At 50.3% G+C, this 9,280-nt stretch overlaps 1 pseudogene; it reads left to right on the top strand.

Moving 5' to 3' along the window:
- Positions 1 to 7,510: 7,510 nt before the first annotated feature.
- Positions 7,511 to 9,050, top strand: LOC147990717 (uncharacterized; annotated as a pseudogene).
- The last annotated feature ends 230 nt before the right edge of the window (positions 9,051 to 9,280 follow it).

Genomic DNA, 9,280 nt, shown 5'->3' with positions numbered 1-9,280 from the left:
TGCCTGCTTCGACGTTCGTGCCACCATGGCCTCCCTGCGACTCCGTTGTGCCAGATCCGGCCACCGGAGCCCATCCCCGCGCCAGATCCGAGGAGCCGCCGCCCAGTTCTACCCATTCCCGTCCTCCTCCGCCGTTTTCCCTCGCCTCCTCGTCGTTCGCCACCGGAACGCCGCTCGCCGGAGCCCTTCTTCTCCACCGGCGACCCATGCCCCGTCCCCGTTCAAGAAGAGGACGACGAGCGTCCACTCGTGGGCCGCCTCCCCCTCGCGCTCGTGGGCCGCGTGGTCCGGCCTAGCTTCGCCGCCCCTCGGTCTGCTTCGATCCGGCCCAAGGGCCCAGGGTGAGCAAGCCTGCTATCCCTCGCCTGTGCATCCTATAGTTATCTAGCGCTCATGTTTTTTTTCCCGAAAAACTGCTAAGTCCCCGAGATTTCCATGTTTCAAATGCCCATGTTCATCATGCCATAACTCCTCACCCGTAGCTTCGTTTTGCGCGTATAGCATATCAAAATGTTTGTCTCAGAGAGTACATCATTTCATCTCATTGCATCATTTTCATTTGAGTTCATCTTGATGCCCAAAATGCTGTTGGAAGAGAGCTATTTGAGTTAATTGTCAGATCTGCTGCACCAAATAGCTATTTGTCATTTTTGCCATGATTAACGTGTGCATGATATGCCCCTGAGCTCTACATGTATTTTGTTATATGCTTTGCCATCTTTCCAGAGGTGCCATCCATGTATTTTTGTGATGTGTGTGGTGACTAGCACAAGCTTGCAAAGTGGTGCATTCGTTAATGCTGATTTCAGGGACTTAGGACTTCTCTAAGTCCTTGATCTGTTTTTATCAATATGCCATATGTTCATGTTGTTTCTTAGTGATCCGTGCCTCTTTTGAGGATGATCAGTAAGGATGATTTGTTAATCTTGTAGTGCTCTATCCATCCGTGTCTTTGTTTGCAATTATGGAGCACCCTAGCTTGAGTCAATCGAGCTCTACTTTTACTATTTCGTGAATCTGGGCAGATTGTCTACTTGTTAGCGATTTTGCCGAGGATGTTGTAGTTGATCCATGCATGCTATGTTATTGTTCTTGCCATTTCTAGCTTGTATAATGTGTATTCGTGATGGGTGTATGCTTATATTGTCATGCCTTGCTCTGTAGTGAGTGCATCAAGCTTGTTAACATGCCTACTTGATATCTGATTTGCATGCTCCGGTTTTTCACTAAGTCTGAGAGTCTGATTATGTTTTTGCCATGTTCACTTGCTTCCAATTGTATTTTCTGACCCCTTTTGGCTCAAGGTCACTAAGGGACTTTTGTTAAGCTCTTTGAGTAGCTCCATGCCATGCCTTGCTTTGCCATGTTAAGTTCCTGTAGCATATAGCTTTCTTGCTCCAAAGTGTGCTACCTGATCTGAAATTCCAGGCTTGTGTTAATTTCACTAAGTCTGAAACCTGTTTACCAATTGCTCTTTTGCCATGCTTGTTTGAACCTGTTAATGGATGAATTGGCCATAGCTCAGTGTTCATCTTTTGTTAAACATTATGAATGGATCCCTGCCATGTAATTTGTTGCCATGTTTGAGTGCTGTAGCATGTTCATCTTGTTGCATTTAGATGGCTACTTGCTTTTTATCGCAGGCCGTTGGCATATTTGAATCGCTTGCCATTTCCAAACCGTGACTCCGATTCCGGTGATCTTTATATCGATTTCAACCGAAATCACCTCACCTTTCCAGTGGCACACTTGGATTTCCAAGTTGAGGCCAGGTTCATTATTTCCCTTGCAAATCATGCATATGCATCGCATACCGCATCCCGCATATCATACCATGTTCATGTGTTGGTTGTTTACTATGTTGTGTGCTTCTTTCCCGTGTTTGATTCTTTGGGTTGGTTCCGGTAACACCGCGTTTGTGAGGACCCGTTTGTCTACGTCTGTTTGTCTTCTTCATGGACTCGTTCTTCTTCCTTGTGGGATCTCAGGCAAGATGATCATACCCTCGAAATCACTTCTATCTTTGCTTGCTTAGTTGCTCGCTCTTTTGCTATGCCTATGCTGTGATACCTACCACTTGCTTTTCATGCCTCCCATATTGTTGAACCAAGCCTCTAACCCACCTTGTCCTAGCAAACTATTGTTTGGCTATGTTACCGCTTTGCTCAGCCCCTCTTATAGCGTTGTTAGTTGCAGGTGAAGATTGAAGTTTGTTCCTTGTTGGAACATGGAGATGTTGTTCCTTGTTGGAACATGTTTACTTGTTGGGATATCACAATATATCTTATTTAATTAATGCATCTATATACTTGGTAAAGGGTGGAAGGCTCGGCCTTATGCCTGGTGTTTTGTTCCACTCTTGCCGCCCTAGTTTCCGTCATATCGGTGTTATGTTCACGGATTTTGCGTTCCTTACGCGGTTGGGTAATAATGGGAACCCCTTGACAGTTCGCCCTGAATAAAACTCTTCCAGCAATGCCCAACATTGGTTTTACCATTCGCCACCTAGCCTTTTCTTTTCCCTTGGGGGTCGCGCACCCAAGGGTCATCATTATTTTAAACCCCCGGGCCAGTGCTCCTCTGAGTGTTGGTCCAACTTGTCAGCCGCCGGTGGCCACCAGGGGCAACTCTGGGCTGGCCTACCAGAAGTTTAGACAATCCGGTGTGCCCTGAGAAAGAGATATGTGCAGCTCCTATCAGGATTTGTCGGCACATTCAGGCGGTGTTGCTGGTTTAGTTTTACCTTGTCGAAATGTCCTGTAACCGGGATTCCGAGTCTGATCGGGTCTTCCCGCTAGAAGGAATATCCTTCGTTGACCATGAGAGCTTGTGATGGGCTAAGTTGGGACACCCCTGCAGGGATTTGAATTTCCGAAAGCCGTGCCCGCGGTTATGGACAGATGGGAATTTGTTAATGTCCGGTTGAAGAAAACCTGAAGTTGACCTTAATTAAAATGCATCAACCGCGTGAGTAACCGTGATGGTCTCTTTCCGGCGGAGTCCGGGAAGTGAACACGGTGTTGGAGTAATGCTTGACGTAAGTAGTCCAGGATCACTTCTTGATCATAGTTTCTCGATCGTGCCTTTCCTTCTCTTCTCGCTCTCTTTTGCGTATGTTTAGCCACCATACATGCTAGTCGCTTGCTGCAGCTCCATCTCATACCTTTACCTTACCCATAAGCTTAAATAGTCTTGATCGCGAGGGTGCGAGATTGCTGAGTCCCCGTAACTCAGAGATACTTCCAAAACCAGCTTGCAGGTGCTGATGAGTCCGTGCAGATGACGCAACCAAGCTCAGGAGGAGCTCGATGAAGATCTTGCCCTTTGTGTCGTTTCGTTCTAGTTGATTGGTAGTGGAGCCCAGTTGGGGTCGATCGGGGACCTTGTCGCATTTGGGGTTCTTCTTTTATTTTGGTTCCGTAGTCGGACCTTGAGTGCATTTGGATGATGTAATGCTTTATTCATGTAATTGTGTGAAGTGCGATTGTAAGTCAACTATGTATCTCTTTCCCTTATGTATTACATGGGTTGTGTAAAGATTACCTCACTTGCGACATTGCTTTCAATGTGGTTATGCCTCTAAGTCGTGCTTCGACACGTGGGAGATATAGCCGCATCGAGGGCGTTACAGAATGCCTTGGCCTTCTTGAACAGGGCCATATGGGCCATGGCATAGAGGTCGTATAGCGGTCGCACTTCCTTCTTGTTGTGTTTCGCCTAAAAGAGAGGAACAACACATTAGTTAAGGGCTGAAGCTAGCATGAAGAATGAAATTGCATGAACCGTTAAGGGCTGAAACCACATACCCAGAGATCACGTACTCAAACAGGTTGGAGGTCCCTTGATGGTGTGGCACACCTCACATTTGGGCATGCTTATCCCTGGCCTTGTTGTGTTCGGCTAGCCATTGGGGAGAGCACCACTCATCCACCAATGCCTCCCAACAGTCCATCATATCCGCACACCATCTCGGGGGCACCTAAGTTTGGCAAAGAGAAATTTTAGCACTACGCCTACAAATGAAATCAAGGAAACTAAGTACAAGGCCTTAAGATTAGGTAATTACCTTCATGTACTTCTCCTTACTCAGATACTTGCGGCGGCACTTCTTCTTCCTCCTAATGTTAGTCGAGGCGTAGTAGTCTCAAACAGCCTGCACCCTAGCATCGTGCCGTAAGTTCTGAAGTAGGTGCTTGCACTCGGCTTTGATGGTGTGGCACACCTCGCATTTGGGCATGCTTATCCCTGGCCTTGTTGTGTTCGGCTAGCCATTGGGGAGAGCACCACTCATCCACCAACGCCTCCCAACAGTCCATCATATCCGCACACCATCTCGGGGGCACCTAAGTTTGGCAAAGAGAAATTTTAGCACTACGCCTACAAATGAAATCAAGGAAACTAAGTACAAGGCCTTAAGATTAGGTAATTACCTTCATGTACTTCTCCTTACTCAGATACTTGCGGCGGCACTTCTTCTTCCTCCTAATGTTAGTCGAGGCGTAGCAGTCTCAAACAGCCTGCACCCTAGCATTGTGCCGTAAGTTCTGAAGTAGGCGCTTGCACTCGACTTTGAGAACCCTAGCCGCCTCCGCCTCGTGTTCCTTAGCAACCCTGTAGAAGCTCTGCAATCGAACAAGACAACACTGATTAGTACAATCACTAGGTATGTTGATTTTTAATTCTATAAAGGAGAAATTACCCAAAACCGCCACCTCACAATGTCGGCCACCGTCTCGCACAAGACACCATCAACTCTCTCCTCCGGCGGGGCCTGGGCAGCCATGTATAGCTCCCAGCTTAGTGCTAGCTGTGGAACCTGACCCTCACCGGGCAACGTGACCCACCCCAGGAAGTGGTGCCGACAAAGCACACCAAGGACCTAGTTGGGCCTGCGGACACCATCGGCGTATATCCAACCCCTGTAGTATGACAAAGGCCACACATTAGATATTAATTTGAATAAACATGAAGGACAAAGGTTAAAAAAGAGTAAATGCACTTACTTCTCCTCGTTAGGCTCAATCAAAGACCTCTGATCGCGGGTCGCCGGCATGGCCGGAAGCTTCGTACCACCATGCTGGTAGACCTTCTTTCCCTGCTCAACCAGCTCGCCCTCACTAAAACTATTGTCAGACCGGGTCTCCTTGCCATAGGCATGGCCACTAGTCTCCGGAGTCGCGTGGGAACAAGACTTCGGGGCTCGAGTCTCCTGGGACGAAGACTCTGGGGCCCGAGTCTCCTGGGACGAAGGCTCGGCAACCCGAGGCTCGTCGGCCCGAGGCTCGTGGACCGGAGTCCGGGACGGGTCCAAGTCTGACGGGTCCACCTAAGACCGAGCACTCCGGTGGTCTAGAGAAATAGCTGGGGGTGGCGGCGAGGAAGGAGCAGCAGGCTTCCTACCTCTCCCGCCGCCACGTCCACCTCTAGGTGCACCACCCCTCTTCGTCTTTCCCCGACCTCTCCCGGCCGAAGAAGAAGCGCTCGCCGGTGTCTGCATGCTGTCTGGCAACGCTCTCTGAAGGTGCTGTGGTGCAATAACAACACCCCTCCCAGCACGCGCCGAGGAAGAAGGAGGCTCGGAGCACTGTCGACCCGGGCCCACCATCTGTCAACACCTGCAATGAGAAAGAGTAAATGAAATTAGTACAACATAAACATAATAAAAAATTTAATAGCATGAACTAATTAATAATATACATTCCCCTCGATGCTCGCCCCCTCGACCTAGCTAGAACTAACCTAACCCACGCACTAACCTAAACTTCTTCTTTCCTTCTCCTCCTCCTCCTCTTCTTCTTCTTCTTCCTCTCTTTCTTCCCCCTTCTACTTATTCTACTTTTCTTCTTCTTTTTTCATCTTTTTTTCACTTCCTTTAGTTATGACTATTTAACTAAAACCTAACACTAATCTAATATAATCTAATCTAGCTAACTATATATCTAATATATCTATTATCTAAAATAGAAAAGAAAAAATAGAAAAAAAATAGAACTCCTCCTCCTCCTCCTCTTCTTCTTCTTCTTATTTTTCTTCTTCCTTCTTTTAATTTTTTCTCTTTTATTCTCATCTTCTCCTCCTCCTCCTCCTCCTCCTCTTCCTCTTCCTCTTCCTCTTCTTCTTCTTCTTCTTCTTCTTCTCCTCCTCCTCCTCCTCTTCTTATTCTTCTTCTTCTTCCCCCTTCTACTTATTCTACTTTTCTTCTTCTTTTTTCATCTTTTTTACTACCTTTAATTATGACTATTTAACTAAAACCTAACACTAATCTAATATAATCTAGCTAACTATATAACCTAAACTAATTTTAACATATAATGAGGCTAGCCAACTTGTCTCCTCGGTTGTCCCTCGTTTTGTTTCGATTTGGGCCGTTGGATGAAGGTCAAACAATAGATTTTTTCATTGGTTGACATTGGATCTTCGGTCATTTTTGCTTTGACCGCGGGGTGAGTTCATAAAGGCCATGACCTGTGGGCTCGGCCTCTCAACCGATGGGCTGGGTGAGTCTTTTTTGGGTGCCTGGGCGGCCGATCCTGCCGCGCCGCGTGCGCGAGCATCACGGGGTCAGATTTCCTTGGGTCACCCAGTCCTGCAGCGTCTCGTGTCCCATCACGCGGAGTCCACGTCGTCCGGCGTGAGCCGGCGCTTATGCACCCGGTGTCTCCGCCCGCGGCTGCTGACTGCTGGGCCGGTGCTGCCTTGGTCCCGTTCGTCGGTTGCACCAGTGCATGTCCCGCGGTGTAGGTGTTGGCTAGAGTTTTTTGGGGTCAACCGCTCTTGGCGGGACGCTACTGGCACGCTGCCTGCGTCGTGCATTGTGGGCAGCAGCTGCGCGGAGGGGCCGGCTGGTGCGTGTGCACTCGGTTTCTGCACCCACCTTTGGGCTTCTGCGATGACGGGTGGCTCGGTGCTGCTCCTGGTCCCGCTCGTCGGCTGCCCTGGATGCCCTTTTGTCGGGGTCGTGGTGCGAGAGAAAGTACGACGCGTGGCCTAGACTCCAAGGGGAAAGTACGGCGTGACGTGCGGCCCGTCCTTGCACGACGCGCATCGTGCAGCCCGTCGTGGGCAGCCTCGAATCACAGCAACCACGTCCCTCCCTTGTCCGCTGTCTCACCCCCGTTCTTCTCCTTCTCTCTCTCTCTCTCTCTCTCTCTCTCTCTCTCTTCTGCGATGTTCCTCCTTCGCGCGCCTAGCCCCGTCTTCCATCCTCATGTTCTTCTTCAACACCCCCTCCTCAGCTAGATGGCGCCTCTGGGGGTGAAGTGCTAAAGTATTCCTTTTGTATAGATTACCTTGTATAGGCATACTATCACCTACCGATATGTATTGATTCGGTTTGGGATTCACTTGATCTTCCTTGATGGTCAAGACATGTAATCTATATATGTGATATGAAGCCACCCCATGAGAGGTGTGCAATACACAGAAACATATCTGTTTTCTTGGTATCAGCTAGCAATTCCCGATGCAGCCTTGTCTAGCCCCTCACGCTATCTCGCCATCGTCTTGCACCATGGCAGGCACCAACTCCTCCCTCATCTCGCCTTCCCTACCCGCCTCCCTGAACTCCACCTCCGGTGCCCTCATCACCGCTGCTACGCCGGCCACCTCCTCGGCGGTGCAAGTCACCAGCGTGCGCACCCACATACCCGTCGTACTCGATCTTCAAACTTCCAACTTCACCAAGTGGCGGATGCTCGTCCGTGTTCTTCTCGGCAAGTACGACTTGCTCCTCACGTCAACACCGTAACCGCCGCGGCGGACCGCATGGACGACTGGACTCGCGATGACTACGTCGTCCGTTCGTGGCTCTACGGGTCCATCTCCGATGAGATCCTCGACATCATCATGGCGGAGGACCAGACGGCTCAGGAGGCATGGACGTTCATCACCAACCTCTTCTTGGACAATCAGATGACCTGCGCCGTCTACCTTGAGGCGGAGTTTCGTGGCCTTGTCCAAGGCGACCTCTCCGTCACCGCCTACTGTTATCGCCTCAAGGCTCTCTCGGATGCTCTCAGCGGTGTCGGCACCCCCGTCTCCGACCAGACACTTGTTCTCAACTGCCTCTGTGGACTCAACCCGCGCTTCTCCGACATCACCACCATAGTCACCATGCAGAGCCCCCTGCCGTCCTTCACCCAGACGCTCTCTCTCCTCACTTTGCGCGCGACCCAGCTCGCAAACTCCTCGGCTTTGGGGCATCAGACCGCGCTCTACGGTGGCCGCAGCCCATCCCATGGCACTGGAGGTCCTCATGGCGCTGGCGGATCCTATGGTGCTGGTGGCTCAAACATGTCCGGCTAGAACCACGGCTCGGCCCGTGGTGATGGCAGCCGCAGCAGCGACAACTTCGGTGGGCACCGCAATGGTGGCAACAACTGGCGCAAGAAGAAAAACAACGGCGGCAGCAACACTAGTGGAAACTCCAGCGGCCAACGCCTAGGCACCGTTGCACCATCTATTGGCCCGTGGGTGTGCCTTAACCCATATACAGGTCAACAGCTTCAGGCATCACCCACGGCAAGGCAGAACACTGGGGCTGGTCTTCTCGGCCCGCGGCCGCCGGTGCTACCACTAGCTCAAGCATTCACATCTCTGGCTCCTCTTCATGGACAAGCGTTTGGCACCAACCCACCTCCAACTCCCGGCTACAACGGCGCCTCATCGTGGGACTGCACCGCGTTGATTGTTGCCCTCAACAACGCCGCCACTCCGTCGACCGTCGGTGAGTGGGTCATGGATTCCGAAGCCACTGCTCATATGGCCTCGGACCGCGGTATGCTTCACCACCTCACCCCTTCTACTTCTTCTTCCATTGTCACCATGGGCAATGGTTCCACCTTGCCCATATCTCACATCGGACACGCATCTATACCCACTTCCGCTCGCACACTCTTGCTTAAAAATGTTCTACTTGTCCCTCACATTGTCAAAAATTTACTCTCTATTCGTCGTTTCACCATTGATAATCTATGTTCTATAGAATTTGACCCGTTCGGCTTTTCTGTGAAGGATCTTCGCACCAGGGCCGTGATTCTTCGATGCAATAGCCAAGGAGACCTCTACATCTTTCCATCATCCGTCGTCAATCATCATGCACATGGACTCCTCGCCACCACCTCCACCGAGCTTTGGCATCGCCGCTTAGGACATCCCAGACATGACGCCATGTCCCAACTTCATAAACAGTCTTTTGTTTCTTGTAATAAAGTAGTCTCACATGTTTGTCATGCTTGTCAACTTGGCAAGCACGTGTGTTTGCCCTTTGCTAGGTCATCAT

The sequence above is a fragment of the Triticum urartu genome, chromosome 1A (assembly GCF_056163025.1).
Source record: "Triticum urartu cultivar PI428250 chromosome 1A, HENAU_Tu73, whole genome shotgun sequence".
Taxonomy (NCBI): domain Eukaryota; kingdom Viridiplantae; phylum Streptophyta; class Magnoliopsida; order Poales; family Poaceae; genus Triticum; species Triticum urartu.
This window is presented reverse-complemented; position numbering and strand designations above follow the sequence as displayed.